This window comes from Stegodyphus dumicola, chromosome 11 (assembly GCF_044657685.1).
Source record: "Stegodyphus dumicola isolate Sdum_Otavi_A_Nest chromosome 11, ASM4465768v1".
Lineage (NCBI taxonomy): Eukaryota > Metazoa > Arthropoda > Arachnida > Araneae > Eresidae > Stegodyphus > Stegodyphus dumicola.
The window spans coordinates 20,952,524-20,979,821 of record NC_140778.1 but is presented as its reverse complement, the minus strand read 5'-3'; the positions used below and the strand labels follow the sequence as shown (position 1 = coordinate 20,979,821).

At 32.8% G+C, this 27,298-nt stretch overlaps 1 protein-coding gene across 1 annotated transcript in view; it reads left to right on the top strand.

Annotated features, from left to right (window-relative positions):
* Nucleotides 1–25,435, top strand: part of LOC146993835 (uncharacterized) — a 41,190-nt gene extending 15,755 nt beyond the window's left edge. Inside the window, exon 2 of the mRNA XM_085826569.1 lies at nt 25,121–25,435. The gene's annotated coding sequence lies outside the window, so the exon portion shown is untranslated. The remainder of the gene's footprint in view (nt 1–25,120) is intronic.
* The last annotated feature ends 1,863 nt before the right edge of the window (nt 25,436–27,298 follow it).

The following is a 27,298-nucleotide window of genomic DNA, read 5'->3' as shown; positions in this document are numbered from 1 at the left end:
TAAATACACCACCACCACACCACACCAAAGAATTGCACAAAATCGGTATCCATGTACCGCCAAAAATCGCGAAGTTTCACCAAGCGGTACCCTAAACTATACTTTTACCGTTTTAATTTGTGATGACAATGCTTCTCAATCATGAATCAATTAATGAATGACAAAATCTGTAGTATGGCTCTAAATCCAGAAAATACCGCTACCGGAAGTGAGGAAAGCGACAGAGAAAATTTCAATTGACAAGTTAGTCGGAATTTTTGAAATAGCAGCTACAGGACTTCAACAATGTAACTGAACAGGAGATATATCCGTCTGTCTATAGAATTAAAGAGAATGTATTAGCACAAAAAATGAAGCAACTTACATTGAAAGAAATGTCTAATAAGGTAAGCAAATAAATATTGAGCTTTTTTTGTAAATTTTGATACCCTTTACATCATAAATACTTCATTATTTTATAAATCACGATTTCATATTTTTAATTGTATAATTTCTGCATGCCATCTTACGAGATTTAAATTGATGATCTAATATCTGGAAAAATCCCAAAGCTGGAATTGCTGAAGTCCCGATGAGTAAAGATTTCGGACATTGTACTGTACATCTAAATTTATGTTGGGAAAAAAAGCAAAACAATGTGTAATTAAAAATTAACATAAAAATAAATGTTATTTATGGAAATCGTTTTAAATTAATTCTGTATTTGTAAAACAGTTACAAATACTTGTATACATACAGAATACTTCATTTGCCTTTTATTAGATTTCTCTGGCCATTTTTCCAAAAACAAAACTGTTAAGAGTAGTACATTATCAGAAAACAATCGTATTTAAAATTTCCTACAGTGAGTACATTATATTGCACATTATGTTTAATTTCATGTACAAGTATTCAAATGAGTGATCTGTTAGATTTTCAGAATGTGGACCACTTTTTTACAGCTTCACTATGGGAAAAGATAATGTTGAAATCATGCAAAATAATAATAAATTAGTGAAGAATAAATTATGTGTAGGAAGTCAATGAGGATTGTGATATACTGTGCAAATTGTCAAAGAAAACAATGACAATACAAGAAAAATGGGGTAAAAGTTTACAATTGTGTACACCTTGTTTTTTTTGGTGATTTTTTTTTATGATGCCAATATCGGCACCAGAAAAGCACAATTTCAAGATGGCCGCTACATGAAACCAAAATAACAAATCAAAGAATTGCACAAACTGTATGTCCATGTACACATTAATCTATTTTCATTTTAAAAAAATCAGAAAATCGCACAAACTAGGCATTGCACTTTGTGCAATACCTTTGTGCATTGCACTTTGTCCATGTGTGCATCAATCTATTTTCACTTAAATAAAGTCAGGAAGCTAAAAGTTAAAACCATCATGGTAACGAGAATAGGGGTTTTATTGCCAAAATCAATCAAAATTTCTCGCCAATTGAAAGGGCAGCCAATTCTACTCTAGAGCCAAGAAATGGATGTGTAATGGAGTTACTAGTTTTGTTCTCTCTTTTTTTTTTTTTTTTTTTTAACTAAGTAAAGCATACAGACAAGATTTATTTGAAGTATTTCATATGGCATTTTTCAAAAGTATTGTGAAAATTGTCTACACTATTTGCTGTAAATGCAGTACAAAGTGTGATGTTTGGACTTGTGCGATTCCTCATTTGGAATTTTTCTGAATATTAGACCATCTTCCTAAATCTAGTAAGAGGGCAGTTGGGAATTATAAACTTAAAAGTGTGAAATAATGACTTATCAAATAATCAAGCATTTATGATCTAAATGGTATAAAAATTTACAAAAAACAAAGCTTCATATTTATTTGTTTACTTTATTAAGCATATTTTTCACTGTAAGTTGTTTTGTTTTTGTGTTGATGGAAAAAGCATATTTCGTGGCCCAACTTGACAAAAGTTGCGATTTTTTTTTTTTTTTTTTGGTGCTATTTCTGTTTCTGTGCAATGTGTTATAACAATATTACATAACATAATTACATACATATTATGTACTACTGAACATCATTACTGTGTAATTACTATTATCAATGTTCATACTGGATTATGTGGTAGGTAACTGTATGTATATGGGTAACATAACAAAACATTTCAACCAATATAGTATCAATCACATAACATAGGAGATGAGTAGTTATCATAGTGTAACATAAAAGTAATTAAACAATTCTAAATTTCAGGAAGTTGCGTTGTGTTTGCTAAACCCATTCTATAAGTGTAAGTGAATTAACTACAATAATTAGAAGGCTAAGTAGGTAAAATCAATCTAATGTTAATAATTTACATTTTAACATAAGGTGGCGACTAGCCAGCCCTAATCTGAAGAAACAACTGAAATTATATACCTTCCTTACAAATTTAACAATTTCACCTTTCCCGTTTGGCAGGCATCAAACAAAAGTTTGGGTACTTGATACAGGTGACAACTCAGATGTACACTGTCGTGAAACTGCAAATAACAATTTAGTCGGTAGAGGTTTCTATAAAAGAAAAAAAAGTATAAGAATTAATAATGTGCAACCCCTTCAGAGGCCAGGCTTTTCACCCCACAGCCGCTTCCAATCGGTAGGACTCCGGTCTTCACCGAAACACCCGTGATCATGAAATCTGTCGATCTCAGGAATTCTTGGCTCAAAAATGCCTTTCTTCAGTGTAGATAGTCTAATCATTCAGCTCGGCAGGAACTCCCGACTGCATCTTAGAAGTCATCTCTCGTTCCTTTTCTTCGAGAAAGTCTCCTTGGCTCCTTCAGAAGGAAAGCTTGTAATCGAAAAATGTTTTCCTCGTCTCCCCTTTGAAAACACTGCGCATCCACTTTAATTGCTGGCGGGTTTTTTTGAAAATTTGGCGTAGAAGGTAATCAGGAGGAAGCCAAGTCCAGCAACCCAAACAGGGAATCTTCATGGGAACGGGTTTCCTGACTACCATTATGTAGCCAGAAGAGCCAGTAAGCACAATTCAATCATTCAGCTTCCAAGGCCACACCAAATGTGTCAACGATCTCCGCAGTCGAAAACAAGGGAGGGATAATCTAGCCTCACTCGAGGTCCCAGTCAGCCATGTAGAGCTTCCTACCCAACGATTATTTCCGCCTTCTCAAAATACGCTGTAGAACCTTTCCCTGCTCGCCTGACCAACAAAACAGGGTTCTCTTTTTGGGAAACTCCAGATGGTGTATCCATCCAACACGTCACCCGCGCATATGGTTTTTCGTTTGGGGGAAAGAATTTTCGGGGTGCAGTAAATCCTCTGATAAGGGATTCCGAGAATGAATTCCAAGCCGACAGTAAGGGGTGAAAATTTTCAGAACCAATTTAACACAAATGACTTTGGGAAATTAAAAATGAAACTACTAATTACACAACAATATAAATTCATAAAAAATAATGTCAGTACTATATAAATTGTTTCTTCAGCAGCAATTAAAGTATAAATGGTGATAACCCAGATTGAATTACAATTACAATAGATTTTTCCTATCGCCAGCCAGAAAATATGCATTCGACAACTTTAATAGAAAGAGGGGTAAAAATTAAGTTACCTTAAATTAAGAAAAATTTAACACACCAATAGTGCAGCAACAAGGCTTTAAAATAATTAAAGTTTAAAGTTAAACAACCTTAAGGGTAAAAACAACAAGATAAGAAAAACCAAAAATCTTAAGTCCCTAAACTCAAATTAAAATTAAACAACTTCAACTCAAGAAAATTTTTAAAGCAAGCAAACCAAAATTTAAAGTTTACAAAAGTTACAGTTTTAACTTACAAGCAACTTTAAACAACTAAACAAAAAAAAATGTAGAACATCAAATACAGATCATAACTGAAATAATAAGCAAAACTTAAGCTTGAAAACTAATAGCGATTAATACATAACAAGTGACCTCTCAAGTAAAATGTCATCCAAAACATAATGCAGCAAAACATAGTTAAAACAAAAAAGTATAATCTAAAAAAACTGCATTTTAAATCAAAATAAAACATGAATATACAGATTATCTAATCTGTGCAGTACGGAAAAGAAATGTCGACTTACCTTATTTCGAAATTGTGTCTTTGGAGTGTTTTGTGCAAAATTCGTTAACAGCATCCAAAAAGGGTTTAAAATTATTTGAACTGGAATCTGTATACTGCCATCAGCACATAATTTCACAAAAGTAAGAATAAAAATATCCTTTGTAGTGCCGGACTATCAGTGGCATTTCTTTTTAAAATACCTTTTTATTACTCTTTACATATGGTATGGTTCATCTTGGGATGATCTTCAGTAAAACTCTCTTATGGCACCTACACATAACCCCTTAATTTCTTGAAACAGTGTACTTTCAATAGGTAACAAGTTGCTTATTTATAAAACTGTATTGTGTCTCATACTATGCATATTCGTGTAAATCATATAGGAAAAAGTTACAGCAGGCACAAAATTGTGCCCTAAGACAGATCCCCAACTTGCCCTCGTACGTTCGAAATCAAAAACTTCATGATGAATTAGGCAATTGAACAAGTGAAATATTTTTATGCTAACCTCTCAAGTATGAGCAACCCCATTATAAGGGCTTACGATCATGATGTGAATGATCCAAATAATAGTAAACGGCCTATGGCCATACTTAGTACACATATTATTTAAGTTGACATGCTTTACCTGTACTGTACATTTGTGACTTATGTTATAATTTAAGTGCACCAGTTGACTCACAGTACCTGTGTTGAATGTACATATTATATGCATCTCTAGACTCAGGTTAAAGCCAGCTCATTTCCCCTTTCTCAGCTTTCGCAGATGGCATTATTAGGTCTTGAAACTCGGCGAACATTTTATTTCTTCTACAATTACCAGTTATCTCACTCTCCTTTTGCTAAAAAATTATAATATAATAATTTGAAAAACAAATATTTTTTATGTTATTTACTCATGACAACATTTGAAACAATCTACATGGTCGACAAGGGGTAGGGTTCTTGACCCAGGCGCTACACCGCTTCCATGCAAGTGAGATACGATATGGTTCATTAGAGAAACATCTGCATATACGTACAGCAGAAAAAACTGATGTGTGAGGCATGTAAGAGTTCATTTGAATGAAAGGACATTTTAAATATGCATATACTTAATCGCACAGGGAAAAAAAAACCTCACGTTTGTGAGGTATATAACAAGTCATTTGTTCCAACTAGTTATTTAAACAACCATATACTTATTCACAAATGCAAGAAACCTCATATGTGTGAGATATGTAAACAGACATTTACTGAAAAAAGAACTTTAAAAACCCATCTGCTTAGTTACACAAGAGAAAAACCTAATGTGTGTGAGATATGTAATAAGTCATCTAAAAACCCATATGCGTATTCACACAGGAGAGAAGCCTCATGTGTGTGATGTATGTAACAAATCATGTGCTCGAATTGATTATTTAAAAACTCGTACGATTATTCATACAGGAGAGAAACCTTATGGGTGTGATGTATGTAACAAATCGTTTGCTTGAACTGATCATATAAAAACCCATATGCTTATTCACACAGGCGAGAAATCTTATTCATGTGAGGAATGTAACAGGTCATTTACTCTAAAAAGTGATTTGAAAAGACAATTACTTATTGACACATTAAAGAAATGTTTTGTTAGTTATGTAACAAGTCATTTACTCAAAAAGGAAATTTAAAGAGACATATCCTTAATCACATAGGAGAGAGACTTCATGTGTGTGAGGTATGTAACAAGTCATTTACTCTAAAAGAGAATTTAAACAGATATATGCTAATTCACACAGAAGAGGCACCTCATGAGTGTGAGATATGAAATAAGTTATTTGCTGAGAAATGTAGTTTAAACAAACATGTACTTATCCACACCAGAGAGAAACCTTATGTGTATGATATATGTAATAAATCATTTACTCACAAACATAATTTAAACAAAAATGTACTATGAACACAGGAGAGAAACCGCATGTGTACTATGTATGTAATAAGTCATTTACTCACATAGTATAAACAAACATGTACTTATCCACACAGGAGAGAAACCTCATGTATGTGATATAAGTAATGAGTCCTTTACTAACAAACATATTTTAAACAACCATATACTTATTCACAAGGAGAGAAACTCCATGAGTTACATGTGTAAAGAAATCACTTAGATGTTAAAAAAATTGAATTGTGGATGTCTACAAATAATAGAAAGCTAGTGTCTTTTGTTAAAAAGCTATATTAATAAGAAAGTTTACTCATCTGTGCAGTAATGACTTTTCCATGCTATAAAGAAATGTCTTTCTATGAGGCGTATTTAACTTGTCTTTTCATATCAATTCTTAATAAATCATTTATTTGTTTCCACAAGATTAAAACCTCATGTTTGTGAGATAAGTCAGGAGTCATTTTAACATCATGTTAGTGCAAAATACAGCAGACTTATTTTTCATAAAGTTCCTGGAAATCATGCCATTAATATATCCCACTACATGTGTTTTCTGTGCGATACATGTTAGTATTTCATATCACGTGTGCAGGCTGATTAAAGTATTGCTGATTTAAAGCAATCCTTATTTTTAGTATTTAATTAGTAATGAAAGATTCGAAACAGCATGTTCGAACAGTGAAAAGGTAATGACTGCTTATAATGTTTTGAATCAATAAATTTTATTGATGTCACATTCTTCCCATTCAGGAAATGTCATGAAATGTTGAACATTTTCATTTGACTGGAAATTTCATTAACATTTTGACTGTAATCCACTTTTCACTGCATTTTTGTAAAAAGTATGGATTCTGAAATATCTTGTTTTGTGATATCTTTAGTACTGTAGGATTTAAGTAGTTCTATCTTCCTTGTAAACATTTGGAACTGCTTTTTTAATGTTGAGAATGCTTAGAATTTAAATTTCTGTAAGCTGATTTGTTCAGTATCTTATATTTAAAATTTTAATTTTGGACTATGATTTTGATGCTCCAATGCAGCCACTATGCAGCTTGTAGTGTCTTTGAACAAAGTCAGAATTTCTTGAGTTTTTTTTTTTTTTTTTTTTCTGTGGTAGTGCATTATCATTCTTCTAGCAACCATGCGTATAACCTTGCGTATTCCTTCAGTCAAGGAATTCTGCCATTTTGTGTGTGTTCGTTTTTGTTGTATTTCAAAGTCGAACAGTTTTTGTAAACAAATAGTGGTATTTTTTGCCTTAAACTATGGCCTTGCAGCATTTGCAAGCAATGGAAAATACTGGTGTAAAATTTCTGCAAGGACTTATAATTTTGCTGAAAATTTTCTAAATAGAACAACGAGGAAATTCTTTTTCTCCATACCCGAGTGTTGCACGAACCCAATTTTGAGCAATTCTACCATTTTTTTTATGTAAAAACAGATAGCTTTGTCCTTGGGGAGGAGAAAATTGCAAAAGAATAACGGAAAGATTTGAAAAAGCATGTGTTTTATTTTTTTTATTCATTGCTTATTTAATTATTCAAATTTGTATTTTCAAGTATCTTTTGTTTTGCTATATTGATAATGTACCAGTTTGTAATCAATATTGACAGTTTGGCTATCTTTCTGGAATAAAGGTGCGAAAACCACCAACTTGCTCCCGATAAGTAACTTTTCATCTTTAAAAAATGAAAAAATTGTGAGATTATTCTTTTATTATATTACTACCTTTTGCCTTTTTTCTTGCTCATGGGTCCATGCAAATGCTTCAAATACGTTTGTAGTAATACGTCTCTGTTTATTGTCTATTATTAAGTATTCAGTTTTTACATCCGATTCCTGCGGAATCTGCTGACTTTCATTTTACCACCTTCAAATTCTTCTTGGTCTGAAATTCTGAAGAATAGTTAAATATTTCATCACCGTGTGCATGCTGTAGCTTTTAAGTGCATATGTAAAAACGCGTTTGCAAAATATCTTTCCCATAAATGTAAGAAACATTTATTTACTGAAACGTGTTTAAAGAATCTTTTTTTTTTTTTTTTTTTTTTTTCCTTGAAGTGCCAGAAGAAGACACAATTTTTAATTTTCAAGGACACAGACTAGTTTTTGATATGCGTTAACACTTATGTACCAAAGTAAACTCTCATATTTATCATATAATTCCTGCTTTGTTTGGAAGTGTTTGTGCAAATCAACCTTATGAGAAATGGAAGCTTAAATTTGTTTTGAAATTCACTGAGGAAAAATATTTCTGTTATAATGTGACTTAAGAACAGGAAAGCATTTGCCAAATTTCAAACTTTATTCTCTCTTTTGTTATTGTAACTCAAGATACATTTTGTATTGGAATTATATTCAGTTGCTGTTTGCAAACAGGTCTGCTAACGGAAATAAGAATTGTGATCAGGAAAAGTTATATAGTTTTAAAAGAATGTAACTTTGCCAAGTCCTTTTAATTTTATTTCATGGGACTGATTGCAGTAACATCTGTTTTAGTTGGCTTGTTTTATACAATGATGAATCTTTTATTTGTAATTATAACTATAATTTTTTTATCATTATTAAGCCTTAAATGTTGAAGAAATGAATGTATTGAATTTGAGATATTTAAATGTAAGAATTCTAAAATTTTTATTATGAAAGTTTGAAATTGCATGTTTTAAATACCTTTTACATATCTGAGAAGATTGTTTTGTTTAAATCAAATATTAAGTAATATGTTAGGTTATGGAATGAGTTTTGCCAGTGCCACTTGATAAATCTAAAAAATTAACGTTTCATGAAATAGCTTTAAATCGACTTATTAATTTGCTTAATACATCAAGCGTAAGTGTAAAAGTAAAGAATTTTGTGAAAAGTTCTCTCAAGGACACAGTCAGGAAATGAGTTTGGTAGACAGTCAGTGTTGCACTATACTCAACCTCTGATGTTTTTCTACGGCAAAACAGATCACTGTATGCTTAAGTAGAAGAGTAGTGGAAAAAGATTCCAAAAAAATGAATGTAAATGTCATATTCTTTTAATGTATCACATAATCCTTATTTAATAATTAAAATTTGTATTTTCATTAGCTGAAGTATATTTTATTTTGATGTTTTGTTCATGAATTTAATGAGAAATACTCTTAGTTTGGAAATCTTTCTAAAAAACAAAAGTACAAAAACCACCACCTTCCAAGTGACTTTTACATTTTCATCTAATAAAAAACACCAAATTGCACCAAGATGGTTTTGTTAATATGTAAGTACCAAAATTTGTTTGAATATTTTGTCTTTTGAATTTCATAAGTAATCAGGGAGTAATAATCATACATCATTCACTGTAAATAATGTTTTTTTTTTTACACATTAAGCTTTTATGGAGAAATGCACCTGCCTTTAATACTCAAAATAATGCATATAAGTGTATCTACAAACACATACAATGGAGATTTATTCATACATAAATTTGTATCAGAACATACATGCGAGCATACTATCTCATTCAGACAAACACAATACAGTACAAAGTCCGTAATCCGGACTCGTCGGGACTTCCACGATTCCGGATTAGGGATATTTCCGGAGTATAGATCATCAATTTAAATCTGGTAAGATGGCATGCAGAAATTATACAATTAAAAATATGAAACAGTAATTTTTAAAATAAAGAGCAATTAGGATCTTAAGGGTATCAATTTTTTTTAAAAAAAGCTTAATATTTATTTGTTTACTTTATTAAATATTTCTTTCACCGCGCGCATGCGTAGAGCATACATTACGCGCATGCGTAATGACCGTAATGTATGCGCGCACATTCTTTACGAGCATGCGTAAAGCATACAAATAAAAGTTTGTGGCCTTTGAGGTCCGGATTATAGATCATTCCGGATAATGGACGTACGAATTACGGACTTTGTACTGTATTTATATTTATGTATGAGTATTTACAACGGTATTTAAGTATTTAGTGTTTTATGCAGATTAAAACTAACCATACAAATAGAAACATGTTCATTGTTAATTTTTATATTTTGCAGTTTCTATTAGTACTTAACTGATACAGAGTGTAATAGTAAATAGTTGCTTATTCTGGATAATATCTACCAGATAAATTACCTTCGTGTAAAAAGATAAAATCGACGTATGTACAAAATACTTGTGTTAGAATGTGTTTTATATTTAAAAGAGCAAACTAAGCACAAAATTATAAATAATTTGAGTATTAATTATGAAATGTAATGGTCCTACTCGGGGCTTAAATTGCGCCGGAGCCCTGCTCCGGTACTTCTCAGTTTTCGAGATAAATTATAATTTCAGTCGGAGCGCATCGGAGCCCTAGATAAAAATGCTTTTCTTTTATTAAGTCAACCACAATTTTAGGAGATAGATTTTGTTTTAATAGTGAACATGCCTTAAAAATCAATTCTAACTTCTGTCTTTCCCTTGCACAGAGGTTGAGACTATTGGGGAAAGAAAATCCAAAGGCTCATATCATCAATCATATGCCAATGGCTTATTCTCCAGGATGTGCAATAAATTTATAAAAGCGGGCAAATTTTGTGTTCCTGAAAGTACTAAAAGTGATGCCATGGACATTTCTTATAAATCTACGTGAAGCTCTATTCTATAATAACGACAAGTGACATTTAATATTGAATGCACGAAAGCAATTACTTAGAACAGGGGTGGGCATTAAGTGGATCGCGATCAACCGGTAGACCACAAAGACATTTTGGGAGGGCCACCTTTACTAAATCCTATGATGCGCATACTAAAAGCAACATATTTATGGAACACCGACGCCAGCTAGCTTGGAGAATCGGCTTTTCGCGATCGCTGCAACTTACTTAAGCAAATTATTCGATGAATGCGCAAAAAAAGGGGTGCAGTTCTATATCTCCCGTTCTAGTGGGCCGATTGACGAAATTCAACTTGCGTTTCACATGTCTGGAAAGCGCGACTTAGGATATGTATTAGTTTGACACAAAATGGGACTTTTTCTAAAATGACGTGCTAATTTGTTTCCCTATTTCGAAGGCACGCTAAGAAACTTCGCAGTCCATGATAAATAATTGTTACATAGGAGATACTTTATCAAAAGTATTAAAGTTTTGAATATCCTGTTGCTAACAACAACAAGTTTTAGGCATTCCCTGCTCCGTGAACTCAATCACACTACAGGTCTACTCCCCCTTTGGGCACATCATGGAGGTTCAACCTCCACTATTACCCATCAAGGGAGCAGCGGACCACCTGGAATTCACCAGGCAGCACAGGTCGTCAAAATGCTCCTACCAGTCGCATAGGCGAGCCCGTCGCAGTGGGTCGTTACCCAGCAAACCGAGGGGAAATAGCCCTCCGGCTACGGTTCCTCACCGCTCAAGACATGCCAGTCCCCGAGGCCGGCCAATAAGTGACCTTTCCCAAGGACTTCAGAACCATCAAGTTCATAAATTTTATACCCCTCGTGGCCGAGACTGCCTAGGTACAGATCCTAGCCAGTAGCTTCGCAGAGTTCTCTACGTCGACCCCCGGGGGGAGGGGAACCTGTTGCTAAAGGAAACTTACTTAACGTTTAGTTGAAATATGTCATAATGAATTCCAACAGACAACAAGCTATCATGGATTTATTCTTTAATTTTGCAACCGGCATAAGTACAGGTGGAAGTGGTCAGAACACCAAGAATTCAATAGTAGTCTTACAAGTATAGACCCACCCCACTAACTGTATATTCCCACTCCAGTTTTGAGGAAAGCACTCCACGGGAGTTGGTCCAGTGGCCTGCCACACCTTTTCCCTTACCACCAACCTTTCGACAGAAAATTCGGCTTCCTGTGTATTTTGAATGCCTCCTTGTCGCACTGCCACTGTATGCGTACAAACATCCAGTCTTTCTCTTACATTCGAACAGAGTCATCGGTACGGAAGTCAGGATCACTAGCTATTGTGGCGATTTGGCGGTCGGAATTTTGTAATGGTGTGTTTATAGAAATCCTAACTCTTTTCGTGGAAGTAAAATATTTATTAGTGCTTCAAAATCGCGAGAATTATTGAATAATAATGTTGAACGCTGTTTTACTGCAGTATTCTACAGTACTGGAAACAAGTACAACTGTACTATTTACTGTAGAATCATTAGATTTTTTTTTTGACGCTGGAGACCTGAACAATGTGCAATGCCCTTGCCGGCAGTCGAACCTAGTCCTCTCCAATACGCGCCGAGTGTGCTACCGTTACACCACGATGGCATGCTGGAAGGAAGCAGGAAATATACGTTATATTACAAACAATAAATTGCTCTCATATCTTGGTACCACAAACAACTGGAACATCAAAGCCATGTCCATACTTTTATGAAGTACGGAGTCTTAATATTTTTATTTAAAAAAACGAATTATGCCATTTATTAGGGAATACAAATATTGCATTTTAAGGGTATGCAGCGTTAGCGAGCTAGTGAAGCAGCTGCATCGTAGCAGCTAGCTAACTCTGGAGAAATTAAATGTGCATTAACTTTGTAAGAGTTTCAAATAAACTCATAAATATGTTTATTTTGAAATGTACTGCTTGATCCAGATATCTCTCCAAACTGGAATCTGACACTGTCGCTCCATAAGCGAGTTGCACAGCTCTTTTCCACGGTTTCGCCCTATCATTTCAATTCAAACTGTTGTACCATAATATATTGTGAAAGTACTCCATAAGCGAGTTGCACAGCTCTTTTCCACGGTTTCGCCCTATCATTTCAATTCGAACTGTTGTACCATAATATATTATGAAAGTACTCAGAAGTGTGAAAAGACGGATGTCATGTTATCAGAGAATTGTTCAGAAGAAAGTCTGATAAAAGTTTAGTAATCCTGTTCGTAATATCACAATGTATATAATATTTTTTGGGAAGCCTGTCCCATCATAACTGAAATATTTATCAGTGTCTGAAATATTTAATCACTTAATCGTACCATTATGCGCTTTTAGGCTTATGATGGTATTTCGTATTATGCATATGTTGCTTAGATGGCCGGGTTAGCAATGCATTTACATTGTATGAATTGAATATTTCTACGGTAATTTAGGCATCATTGAAATTGTATAACGAAAGCAAAATATATAACTTTCCAAGCACATAAACAAGCGTTATGCTGGGTATAAACTAAAACATTTCTGAACATCGCGGGGAAATGTAAAATAAATGAAACCGAAAAATAAACCAAATGAAAACATTCGACAAACAATTAAGGACGTCCGATACCTATTTTTTTACTTAAATTATGGGTAAGTATAACTAAAATTGTATTTATTTCAGTATGCGCTATTTTTATATCAACACTTTTTCGTACACCAAGCTTTTGGTCTCGTAAGCAAATAGCAAAGGCGATGAAGCAAAAGTCGCCAAGCACAACACTCCGTAACCTTACGTTTCCTGTTTTAACTAATCTTAGCAAACCGTAGCAGAAACGATCTGTAGGCTTTGTGTATATCAGCTCTGGTCATTTTCAGTACGATCTCCACCCCCATGCCTAACCAGGCTGGGGTCCCATTTGGGCCCCATTTCATTCAATTTTTACATGAACGTCATCTCACCTACACCACAAACCACTCTTGCCGTGTATGCAGACGACACGGCAATTCTATCACAAAACGCATCTTACGGCTCAGTCATCCAATCAGTACAAAACTACTTATACGCGCTGGAGTCCTGGCTGCAGGCATGGAAAAGCATAATAAATGTGGATAAATCAGATGCCATCCTATTCACCACACAAAAAAACATCGTTGTTCGTATTCATGTAAATATGTACAGAACATCAATCCCACGAACCAAGCAGGCACGAAACCTTGGAGTTACTCTTGATCACTGTCCCACATGTTCTCCATACATTAATCTGCTGTTGCGATTTTGCTGCTGCCACTAAATCAACAGGAAGATGAATTCCCGAAAATTCAGTTTTTATACCAGGTTTACCAATAAAGGTCAGTATGTTAGCTTTGCCATGCTCATTTGGCTGTCTTCATTCAAATGAATTATTAGCATTGCTTTTGAAGTCATCGGCAACTTTATCTTCATTAAAAGATTGATTAAGAAATATTTTTTCTGTATCTGAACAGTCCGAATCTGTATCAGCAAAAGTTACCTCTTAAAAATCTCTTAACAACTTATTAATTACGTCCTGACTGAGACCTTTGAAACGAGGTGCCATTATAAGAAATGGATAAAAGCACGAGGTACACAGAAATCACGCGAAAAAGCTCTAATGATTGAGAGAGAGATAGCATGTTTTATTCTCAAGTACATTGGCGCAAGACGAAACTTACAGTCTTCGCCAAAACCTAGCTAAAGAGATAAGAAGTGGGAAACATTGCATTGCCAGAGGCTGCTCTGAACAAGAAACTAAACCACCCAGAGAATCTAAAGATAGGCAGTTACTCTAAAGGGGGAACGGACACCTTGGTACAGCAGTTGTACCATAGCCGGCTTAAGAGAAAGTAAATTTTGAGGTACAGCAGTGGTACCGCTGGCTTTAGAAAGTTAATTTCTCGGAACAGCGTTCTCTCTACTGATAACAAAATACTCATTTAAAGATCATGATTCGTCCCATACTTACCTATGTCTGCCCTACATTAAACAAGTTGCAAGTGCTGCAAAATGTTTTACTTAGATAAGCGTGGCTTGTGCGCGGTTTATTAGAAACTCGGTAATGTATCGTGAATTTAAAATGACCAAAATGCAATACTATATGGCAATGTTGGCTGAAACATTCTTCAAAAGATACCCCTTGTACAAAATAATCTTCCTATGTTAAACTATAACTATAATAGTAGGGAAAACAGAAAAGGCCGCTTGCGATCGTCAGGGATTTAAATTAATGTCAATCAATCTCTTGGTATGTACCAAAAAAACGTTTACCTTGTACCTACATGCATTATACCATATCTGTATCATTTATATATATTTTCACTGTTCCTGCATGCGGTTAAATTGTATATGACTCTGGAAACTTTTTCCTGTGTATTTGTATATGTGTCTCTTTATTGCTGTTCTGTAATATTTTATTATGACTGATCTGCATATTGGCATTTCTTTATAAACCTGCTTGCTATTAAATTCGCACTACCCTTTACTCACAATGTTTGCTTGCACTAAATATTCTTCCGGACTTGGCGGTCGGCTACGTCCGTAGCATACTGGTATCGATTGGCTTATTACTAACTCCTCTGCGGACTGTTTCATCGACCTATACCACATTATTGCTTATCTTGCTGTTTCACACGTTACGCAATCTAGATATATATTTGGAACTCATAAATATTCGAAATGTATATGTGTTACACTGGAGTAGCGCTCACGTGCGGGCACCTGTCTGGAAACACATGCGTCTAGACACCAAACGTCACTGTTGCTCATAGCCCGGTTTCGGAATGAGAAAGTTAAAAAGGGATTTCGTCCAAGCACTCACAATCGCTCATGCTGGAAGATCGCGCACATGCAACTACAATCGCCTGAAATAGGAACGAATTTGTGATAGTGGTACTATATTTACTTTGCTTAGTTTTCATTAAAATAAAGAAGCTGATCTTAGTTAATACAATTTTGTAAGAATAATTGTGCCGAAAATTTCTTTTTGAAAATTGGGCAAAAGTTTCTCTGAATGCAAATATTTTGTATGCTTATATCGTCCAATATGAGCAGGTGTTCCCATGCCATAGAAATAACGCATCTGATACTGACGATTCTACTTTTATTGGATTATTTCGAATTAAAGTAAATATATGGTAATTATTTACTTACTGCGTATTTTTACTTCCTTCCTAGGAAATTGCCCACCAGCGGCCGAGCGGTAAAGACGCTGAACACTGGTAGTTCGGTCTGAGGTTCGAATCCCGCGAACGGGCAGGCTGCATGGGCGTTTTCGTGGTTTTCCCCATGTGTAACGTGTATACGAGCCAGTTTCCCTTAGAAAGTCCTCCACGAAAGGCATCCCTCCCTTTAGGCAGATAGCCCTCGTGTGCTTTGCCATAATTAAATACACCAACACCTTCCTAGGAAACGCAACCCGCGACTGAATTTGGCGATTTACGAGGTCTTGGCGAAACTGTGTGGCTGGCGCGTGCGCAGAGATCGACGAGCTATCGTGATGATATGCCGTATTTTGTAGCGTGGTACTTGATCGCCGATATTTCCTAATGGCGGGTTATCTGTAATTGTGCATGTGTCAAACATAATTGCTAAAGCTGCAAACTTCATATGTGACTAGTGGAGGGGGGATTAAGTAAAGAAAAATTGCGGTTCATTTTTTAACAGAGTATATTTATGGTTTTTTTTTTTGTGGCATGAGTACGTGTCCAGCTATTGGCAATTACCAGCAGTGCATATGGTTAGCGTGGTCGCATTACAGTAATGATAAATATTAGGTATACATGGGGGGAAAAATGCTTCAGCTGAGCATGAGCTCATATGATATGATAGCAATGTAGGTAGAAGTGCATACATTGCTATGGAATGCTGAAGTTATATGTACCATGTCTGAGCACCTGTGTTATTACATCTTTCCTGTAAATTTGTGGGATTTAGTAAACCACGATATTTAATAATGATTATTATTCTGTTTTACCTTCGATATCAGAAGAATTATGATGGAAAATGAGCATACAATCAATTATCCAATGAAAGACATCTCGTCACAACACAAACAGTTTAATATTACAGTTCTATTTACAAGTCTAATTAAGTGTTAGTTTTAGCTTTGACACCTCAAAGCAATACTCAGAACATAAATGGCATAAAATATTACTCATCAGTTTTTAAATACTCATGAAAAACATCTAAAAAAGTCATTTTTCTCAATACTTAAAACGAAAAGTAAACAATAGAACAAACTTGAAAACGTAGATCATAAAACTCAACTGTTGCCAATCGCGATTTAATAAATTACATCAAAATAAAGATAATAATCAGGTAGAGGTTCAACTTCACATCTATATTTGGTTGAAAGGGAACAATAAAATAATAATTCTTTCTAATTTAATAATGATTATTCTTAGTTTAGCATATATAGTTCAGTATTAATAACTCTGCAACTATAACATGTATTGTATATATTTACCTATTAAATAATTCTGTAAAGATATGTATTGTTTCTTATAAAATATCAAGTGGATGTATAAAAGTTAATAATTTATTCATTTTAATAGTTTTTATTTAACACATTTTATCTTCCTTTGCTTCTGTTGTCTAGTTTGTAACATATACTAACACTTGCCAAGTGTGATATATTTTCCTTTATATATATATATATACGGGGACATATGAGTGGCATTATATTCAAAATATTATATGCATTTAAGTTTTAAAGGAAAATTTAATCTGAGAAATATTTTATCATGTAAGATATGTTAATCAAAAGTAACATAGTTAGGTTATATATTTTGAAAGATCATTTTAAGCAATTATTACATTTATAAGTGTTAGGTTTTATTTTAGATTTTAACATATACTTGGGTAATTGATTATTACTATCCCTTTAATAACAGAAATAAATTATAAATATATCTTTTCTTACTTTGACATAAGTAATTATCATTTCTGTAACTTTTTCTTCATTAAGAGACTGTTAGTTTTCACACTTTAAAAAATTCTATAATTTAATAACTTGCCCTAATAAGACATAGAAAGTATATTTTATAACTCAAAATGATAGTGTTCCTTTTAAAAACTGTTATTAGAAATGTAGGTACTTTTTTCTGTTACATGGGCACTGCCAAAAAAAACAGTCAAAATATGTGATAACTTGCTGAAGATAGCAACAATGTGATCAGCTAAGTCAGCTTGGTTTTATGAATGAACTGAGCCAAATATTCATGTGTTATTATTTATTTATTACACTTTCTTATTCTCATTAAATAAATATAATTTACATGCCGTACAGCTTGGATTGTGCATTTTTCCAATACTAACCATAGTCTTTGTGCATTGGCCTGCAATATATAAAGCATTTGTAATGAAATCTAGAAATTGTTCCTTCTGATGTCATTTCAAAACAGAAGATGTATTTTATTTCCCAGTCCTCTATGAAAGCATGCAGAACCTATTTATCGGGCCCTGTTTGACATTCTCATTCTGAGCATATGCCACAGAAATTTTAAAAATTATGCGCAATGTTCCATCGATATAATTTAATGTCTGCTGGACTTGTTTTCGGCTGTACTAAGCAGCATTTCTTAAACAACAAAATGTTGTTCAGACAATGAACATCGTTGAAAAAGAAATGCAATTTTTTATATCCTGTATAGCAGGGCTTTATACTGACTGCTGTTAGAGATATAGTACAAAGTCATTTGTGAGCAGATCTAGAATATTTTTGACATTGGCAATTTCTGATTTGGGATTTTTCTGCATCTTAAGTTTAAATCCAGTAAGATGTTAATCATAAAATTAAAAATATGAAATGTTGATTTATGAAATAACAAAGTATGTATGGCCTAAAGGGAATCAAAATGTACAAAAAAGAAAAGCTCAATATTTATTTGTTTGCTTTATTAAGCGTTTATTTCAATGTAACTTGTTTAATGTTTTGTGCTAACACTTTCTCTTTAATTCTACAGATAGAAATTCTTGTTCAATAGCAAAGTTGCCTCGGATTTACAAAAAAAAAAAAAAAAAAAAAAAAAAAAAAAAAAAAAAAAAATTGAGGAAGAAGCAGTGAAATTATACAGAATAATGGGATTCCTCATAGCTGAAGATTTTGTAAAAATAATCGTGAAATGATGTGTTTTACCAAGTACGATACCCCAAAATAACGTTTCAATCTTAAATCTTGCCCAGAAAAAAGTCTCAGATCTCGCACTTGGTTTCAAGGATCGCATCTAAATTTCCTTAGATCTGTAAAATTTATGTACCATTGGTACCATGGACTGACCTCAGTTGAGTTTTGTAATATGCAATACGGTTGTTGATTGGAACAATTATATGCGGAAATTTTTTTAACCATTTTATATCTACGTATGTCTTATGCTTGTTTCTGAAGTTTGTTAATAAATGTTATTTTATCAAATTCTAGTTGATTTCTCATGTAAACAAACTATAACAGAGCACAATCCTAAATGTTGAAATTATTTCTTACAAATTTTAATTTTTATGAAAATTGTTAAAAAATATTTAGAAGCATTTATCATGCCAGCAAATTGGAGGAATGTCAATGGTATGGACTTGGCGCACCTTTGTTTAAGACGCTCGTGCGGGACGGAAGAGAATCGAAGGCAGTCACCGTCAGGACGGAGGTTTTGTACCTAAATTTTATAACAAAAATCAGAAAAACAGAAGTTTCGCTTCTAGCATCGTAATTTTTGGTATCATTTTAGATTATTACTTGAGCTCATATATATGTTAAAATTAGTCCTTAAAACATTTTTTCTTTATTTTACATGAAAATATACTTAAAAAATTGCTTATCTTCTAAAATAATTTTCGGAAGCGCTATTCAAATTATTCCAAAGTTTTAATTGATAAAATCCATCAATAAAGTTTAAAATTAATGAAAAGAATACAATAAAGACTATTTACAGTAAGAAGTAACAAAATTTAAAATGAAAACGAGTGTGGTAAATCTCAAAGCACAGATAAGTATCCCTTTGCAACTCTTAGAAAAAGTATCCCTTTTTAACTCTTTAGAAAATGAATCAGTACTCTCATTTGCATTAGTAAATGGTTCACTAACCATACTAGGGTATTCTTCCTCTGATAAATAGCCCCTTCCCGCCATAATAGACTGGAGGTGAAGCTTTCCTAAGTAAAAAAAGAAGGAACGGAAACATATCTGAAGGCAACGCAAAACGTAAAAAACTCCACACAGTAACCCTAAACGTCCGTATATAGTACAGGCAAAAAATAGAATAAAAAAATAAATTGGATATAAATCAGATACGAGAATGTTTTCATCAGCACACAGCGATTTAAAGAGCCCACGTCTGTTTTCTCTTTCCCTCCGCCCCTCACCCTCGAACAGCTGATGAATAAAATACCAAAGTCCAGCAGAATATATCAAACTCAAGGTCAGGAACCTAAACTGTGTTCATTTCAAAAGTAATGGACACAGGATGCCATCTAGTGGCCTTCAGAAGAACGTTCCACCTTAAAATGCGTATACGCATCACCCGTCCTCTGAATGCGATCTTTACTGATGCGTGGATGGGACGCCCGGCTGTAAGAGACGTTCTTAGGGAATGCGTATATGGGATGCCCTCCTGAAAGGGTTAATCGATATAAGATTTACAATATAGAAGCATTTACTGCAAAAGAAAAATTATTTCTAATGTGTCAGCTAAGTAATTTGACAATTGTAGCGTTTAAATATTAATTACATTAATTTTATGTGCTACCTCTCTTGCAAGAAATATATCTCATTTTAAAAGCATGAAAATGTTTTAAGACTTGTTTTTAATATTTTTTCCCCTCTTATTATACAGCAAGGATTATATACACCATACGTTTGGTCTATTGTTGCTATTTTAGGTTACGTGCTATCAATATGCACTACGCACTTACAAGAAACAACTCTTGAAATTTAAAATTTGAAAATTATGGAAATTATTTTAATTAATAGTGTCAAGCTGATATAATTACAGAACAATTTTCAAATTTTAATTAAAATCAGATTTTTTAATACATAATGAAAGCAGTCTTTTAATGAACATTTTTATAAACAAAATGGTATAAATCAAAGAACTATTTACCATTAATGTAAATGGAAAAACGTTCTTGGATTAAAAAAAAAAAACTTTCAAATTATATTTAAACAAATTAAAATTACTAAAATATAAAATGATGTAATATAGTCTAATTAATAATATATATGTTATTAATTAGCATTTAAAAGCCCAGCAAGGGCATTATAATTACAGGTGGTTGAGTAATGATTATGTTTGGTATCCTGAGTTGTCAAAGATCTGATAGTAAGAGATGCAATTTTTTTATGCAGAAAGAAGAACGAGGATCATTTAGTAGTACCTTAACCATTGCTTGAGTGTGTACAGTTCCTATGATTTCTATGCCTGTTTGCTCATAGCACTGGCAATTCACAGGTTTATATTGTGTTATGGTTAGCATAAATATATTCAATAAACAAAAAAAAAATTTATACATGATCAAAGCATTTTGAAAAAACTGTGTTTGATCAGTATACTTTCTTAAAATTAAGGCGTACATTTTTGCAGTCATTACGTTAAATAAAAATATTAAATAATTTCACATTTTCATTCTGCAAAAATGAAAATCCATGCTTTCTCTTATAACCCTTAGTTCTTTCTGAGAGTAAATTTAAGACATTTGTAAAAGAGAAGTGACGGAAAGGATTTAGTTGTTATAGTAATTCGGGAATAATAAATTTTCAAATATTAAAAATATTTATTAATATCTATATATTTATTTTTAATATTTAGGGATTCAGTGGGCTTTCTACTAAAAATACAGAACTTGCCATTGTTCAGTCATAATTTCATTTTTTCTTTCAAATTATTGAGGTCACATAAGAGATTTTTGAAGAAAGAACAAACAAACAAACAAAAAAATGAGTACCACATATATTTTTGTTTTGATGCACTGTATTCATATGATAAATCTCTATTTATTTTTAAAAGTTTAAAATTAAAGGAGTGCAGGTTGGTGGCATTTGAATTTCTCTTCAATTTGTGGCATTTGTGTATGCAGTCAAAAGTCTTTAATCCGGACTCATCGGGACTTTAGCGATTCCAGATTATCGGTTTTTCCGGATTATAGATCATCTGTTTAAATCTGATCAGAAATTATGAAATTAAAAATATGAAACCGTAATTTATAAAATAAAGAGCAATTATTATCTAAAGGGTATCAAAATTTACCAAAAAAAAGCTTAATATTTATTTGTTTACTTTATTAAACACTAGTAGCTTCGCTGCCAGCCTTCGTCTGGCTTTTAAATGTACCGGAAAAATGGCTGAAAGGAACACCAAACGTTAAATTTAAAAACTGCGGAGAGTTTTGCTCTGCAGAACAACTTCATAAAAAAAGTTATTACGTATAACAAAATTACAATGAAATAAGCAATATCCCTTAATACAAATATTAATTATCCTAATAAATAAATTAACCAACTTCCCTTTGCAAAATCGTAAGAACTCAAATGGTATAAAGGAGGTTAAGAACTTTGTTTCCTAAAAAAATCACTCAAAACTTTTCAATATCTTAAAAACAGTGAAATGAGCAATAACTAACATAAAAGAATGCAAAAAACAAAATATTCTGAAAAGCAAAGTATAATTAATGGTATTTTATCTTATATATTCAAGAGAAAAAAATTACAATGAAATAAGCTATATCCCTTAATACAAATATTAATTATCCTAATAAAAAATTAACCAACTTTCCGTTGAAGAAAAAAAATCATGCAAAACTTTTCAATATCTTACATACAGTGAAATAAGCATAAAATAACATGAAAGCAACTCAAAAAACATAAAATTCCGCTTACTCTGCCCAACAACTTTAACAAAAAAAATCAATAAAAATGTATTATATACATAAATGACAATGAAATATGCCAATCTCTTAAAAACAGTTACATAAGAAATACGATGAAAAATTGTTGCCAAACCCATATTTCTAAAAGAATCAAACTATTCAAAATGATGCGATTTCATCAAATCTATCAACAACAATATAAAGGACAATGAAATATACCAATCTCTTAAAAACAGTTACATAAGAAATGCGATGAAAAATTGTTGCGAAACCCATATTTCTAAAAGAATGAAACTATTCAAAATGATGCGATTTCATCAAAAATCGATCAACAGCAATAAGACGGGAAAATTGTTGCCAGACTCATATTTTTAAAGATGTGAGAAATGTACTCGGAATCTTCATTAAAAAAATCTTTTAAAAGTACAAAATATTACCAGTTTTCCAAAATTCTTTTTGTAAAAGCAGTCGCAAGGATGAAAGTTTAACATGTCCAAAAATCAAAGAAAAATAAACTGTACATTTTTAAAGATAAGCGTTTCTAGAAAAACTCCCGTTGAAAAGGTGTTAAGCTCCCTTTGTTAAATAAATTCGTATTTAATCGATTTATTGAAACACGAAATTTATTTTTAAGTTCGTAAAATAGTTAAGTGCTTACGTTTCATGACGATGTGAAAATGGAGTGCGTAGAGTAAAATCTCGCTTTCCTATAGCCTATTAGGTTTCAAAATGACGCGATTTCGTCACAAAACATAAAATTAAAAAAAAATTCGAATTCGAATTTCGAAAAAATCGTTTCGAGGTGCACTGGCCCTTGTCTAGATGTACCTATGTACCAAATTTCGTAGCCGTGGGTCTATTAGCTTACGCGCAGAGCGAACGAAAGACAAACACACACACGCAGACAGACTCTTTATTTTATTATATGTAGATATTTCTTTCAACGCGCGCATGCGTAAAGCATACTTACGCATAGTCGAAATTAGAAAATTGCAACCAGAAAACTATTTAATGTGAATTCGTGATGTTTATGACGAGGAATTTGATTTAAATCATATCAAAGACGGAGTACATCGAGATGAAATACTACATTTAGTAAGGAATTATAAGCCGAATAAAATAAAAACATCTGCCCTTAAAATAAGGATAGTGCTGACAGATCAACTTCCAATTAATTACGCGCCGCGACGTCTTCCCCCCCCCCCGCAGAGCAGCCTGAAATTGATAAACAGATTTCGGAATGGTTAGAGAAACAAAGCATATGCCTTTATCTATTTTTTGCAGCAACTCCACTTTTTGTTTGATGAACATCGAAACATGCTTTCGCTTTGTAGATCCTTTGGCAGCTCCAGAATCGGAAATTCTTTTTGACATAATCGAAAGTTCAAGCTTAATTTTATAAAATTGCTCTAACAATCTGCAAAAAATAATAAGCCGGATCCAGTTAGAAGATTAAGGAACAACGCAATCTGCAACATTAACTGAAACAGATAATTAGATAATTTTGGCTTAGCTTATACCGTCCGTTATACATTAAACCCGCATGCGTAAACGCATTACGTGTTTACGCATGCGCAGAAAGTTTGTAGCTTTAAAGTCCGGATTATAGATCATTCCGGATTATGGACGTTCGGATTAAATACTTTTGACTGTATAGCAGAGCCTAAATAGCACTGGAGCCCGGCTCCGATACTTCTCAGTTTTCAAGATAAATTATAATTTCAGCCGGAGCCGTAAACAAAAGGGATCAGGCACATTTTTATGCAAGTGGACCACAATTTTAATACAGAAATTTTGTTTTAATAGTAAACATGTCTTAAAAATCCGATTCTAACTTCTGAATGCAAGCCTGTCTTTCCATCGCGCTCAACCTTGCACAGAGGTTGAGACTTTTTCACGTTTCCTGCTGGAGAGAAAAGCCTCCAAACATATGTCAAAGGCTTATTCTTCAGGATATGCAATGAATTTATGAGAGCGGGTAAATTTTGTATTCTTCAAAGAACTAAAAGTGACACCCTGGTCGTGCACGTTCCGTGCTAGTGACTCCCTTCCGCAGATCTGTAGTCTTTCTGAATGATGTAACCAAACGGGGGAACCACTGCTACCACTTGTACCGAAAAGTCTTATATTTATTCTCATGTTGTATTCAGGAAAAGTAATCGGGGAGAATTTCTGCTTGACGGCTAGAATTATATCGACAAGGCATCGCGATCAGGTAATCTTCAACTCTTCCCTCTTTATCTTCAAAGCTACACGTTTCAGTTAAATTTCTTTCCATACCCTCCTACTCTTTCTAGAATTCTCACTATTCTCCTTAGTCGAGCTTTAATCGTTTTACCTTTTTTCATTGGTGTGCTGCAAGAAAAGATTGATACTTGTCATCCCTTGGAATAGTACATTTTATGTATAATCAGGGCTTAAACTCAGACGGAGATTGGCTGAGCTGCTTCTTAGCATCTAAGTGGAATTGTAATTCCGGACAATGCCTCAAATAAGACGAGGTCCGATATTTTTTTCCCTATTTAACTATTCAAAATTAATTTAATAATTTATTAAATTTCTATTTAACTTTACATTTTTCTTAATTTAATTAATTAAATTAGCTAATTTAATCAAATTAATTAATATTAATTTAAATTTATTATTTAATTATTAGCTATTTTAATTATTTATTTCTTTTTTCTTTCCTTCCTCAGAGTCTTCCATAGGGCTGCGGCATTTCTAATTTTAGAAATTAAGCCCTGGTATATAGCATGGAACAATAAGTCCTCAAGAGTTTAATGGGAATGGAAGAGGAGTAGATGATCTTTGGATCTATCTGCTGGTCATTGTTTCAAAATGAGATAGAGCTGGGCAAATTCATATCGTCACCTATAATTTGTCCAATGTTTAAACTAATGACAGACATAACCAAGTGCACTCATGGTCAATGATTTCGTACACGTTTTTGATGTTATTATCAGAGGAGTCTGTGATTATATTTAGAATGTAAATAAATCAAAAGTTACTATGTGTTATTAATTGCTTCAACATTCAATTCATTTATTCAATTTAGTTAAGTGATTTTTCCTTCTATGTCTGAATACTTTTATATTCTGAAGCTGTCATTTCAATATACATAAAGAAACTAAATTTATTGCTGTCGTTTCAATATACATATAGAAACTCTAAATGTATTCATTATTCCATAATGTTATGGATGAATTAATATGCTTAAAAATTGCAATCTAATGTGCTTTCAGCTGTTGCAAAAACTGCTTTTTAAGTAGGGCAATTAAAATAATGCTGACATCTTAAGTAAAATTCATTGTACGAAATATGAGGTACTGAATATCACGAAAAGTAATAAACGTACTGCCCATTAGGTAGAACAATTCTATGTTCAGATACATGTTTATGAGACTGCCTTTAACGTCATCATTTTGACGGCATTTACTAACAATGAACTCTGTGTATGTATAACAGAATAAAAATATTACATTATTAATTGTTTACCGGCACAAAAGTAGTTGATGAACTCTTGATGATGAATCAATTGGGCGTAAGCAATTCCACGCTGTAGCAACATCACATCAATGTGAATGCCGAAATGAAACTTTAATCAAAAGTGCACAGATTTTTTTTACATACTCATCACGACGTCTTGTATACTTATTATTTTTTTTTAATTCTGACATGCAAACTGCCAAACATTCTTTTTATTTCTGAAACTAGCCTCTTTCTTATTTAGTCGTGCATGCTGACATACATTCTTAAAAATAAACTTTGCTCTTCCCGATTTGCATTGTTTTGTTTTGAAAGATAGAATCCCATGCACGTGGGAAAACACTTCAAAATGTATTTTCCAATTCTCCTATCTATTTTCACTATTAAGATCACATCTGATCTCAAAGTCGAAATCCTCTTTTCCTCCGAACTTGGAAGACACTATTTCGTAGGAATATCCACCAAATAAAATTTTATAAAATTCATTTTCCATTTCGATTGACATACTCGCAGTCATGTAAGCACGATTGTAAATTATTTATTGTTATTAGACAAAATATCTATGGAGAAAATGGCAACAGCTAATTTCTGGATGTCGTTCTATATATAATTTAAAAAAATATACATTGAGATGATATACGCTTGAAATGTTTAATGGTACAATGCAGTAAGTACGTTTGTTATGTTATGTACGTTTACGAACACGTTACGTGTAGGTTATTAAGATAATATCTTTAAATAAATGTTTGTTTGTCTTTTACAACCATTTTATGAGTGATTAATTTAACTACAAAAAGGAAGTTAACATAAATCAGAAGTGGGATTATTCTGAAACCTAAGCCTAAAGCTACAAGAATTTGCTATACATAAATGAATTGAAAAGAATTTGAATTTCAAGGTATGTGCATTGATTCATGTAACATATTTATTATAGAATTTAATTTTGTTATTTTTTTTATCATTTAGGAAAGAGAGTTTATTTATTTATTTTTTTTTTCATTTCTTTAAATTTTGAAATATATTTAGAACGTCAAACAAACTTATAAAATACCAATAACTGTGTTCTACTAAGTTGCCTAATTGAAAGTTAATAATAATAGCATATATATGTGGGATTTTAAATCCAGAGCTTAATATTTTTCCTCGCGCGCTGTCTAAATTTTAGCTGTTGACTGCACGAGTGAAATTGATAGAACTCTCGCCACTTTGTTTTATGAGAGGAGATGCAAGATGATATAGATGTGGTATTAAGAGATGTAAGATGTTGTTTTATAGATGTAAATGATATAGATCTTTTATTAATAGATAAACGGTATTAATAGATGAATTATATTATAGATGTATTAATGTTTTATTAAATGTATTTTGTTTGAACATGAATTGTGATT